Source organism: Branchiostoma floridae, chromosome 12, assembly GCF_000003815.2.
Source record: "Branchiostoma floridae strain S238N-H82 chromosome 12, Bfl_VNyyK, whole genome shotgun sequence".
NCBI lineage: Eukaryota > Metazoa > Chordata > Leptocardii > Amphioxiformes > Branchiostomatidae > Branchiostoma > Branchiostoma floridae.
In genome coordinates this window covers 21,374,436-21,374,732 of record NC_049990.1, presented here as the reverse complement: position 1 = coordinate 21,374,732, position 297 = coordinate 21,374,436, and positions in this window count along the sequence as shown.

The following is a 297-nucleotide window of genomic DNA, read 5'->3' as shown; positions in this document are numbered from 1 at the left end:
TCTGAGTGTGAACGGGGTCTAAGATAGCCAACGAAGTCAGTCAGGTAGAGACTATGCATCCAGGCTTATCTTGTGTGACCAGGGTAGCTTCTATCTGAAAAATGTTGCAAAGCCAGAAATGTAGTAGAATATTGAAATCAAAGATGTTATCAATCAGAAACAAAGTTTACATATTTGTAGCAAGTAGGTGAGGTCAAAAATAGTGTCTAGTTCACAGCTTCATGATAAGAAATTGTTTTGTCAAGCGTACTTTAGGTGTAAATGTATTCATTAACACTTAAGTGAGCCATGGTCATT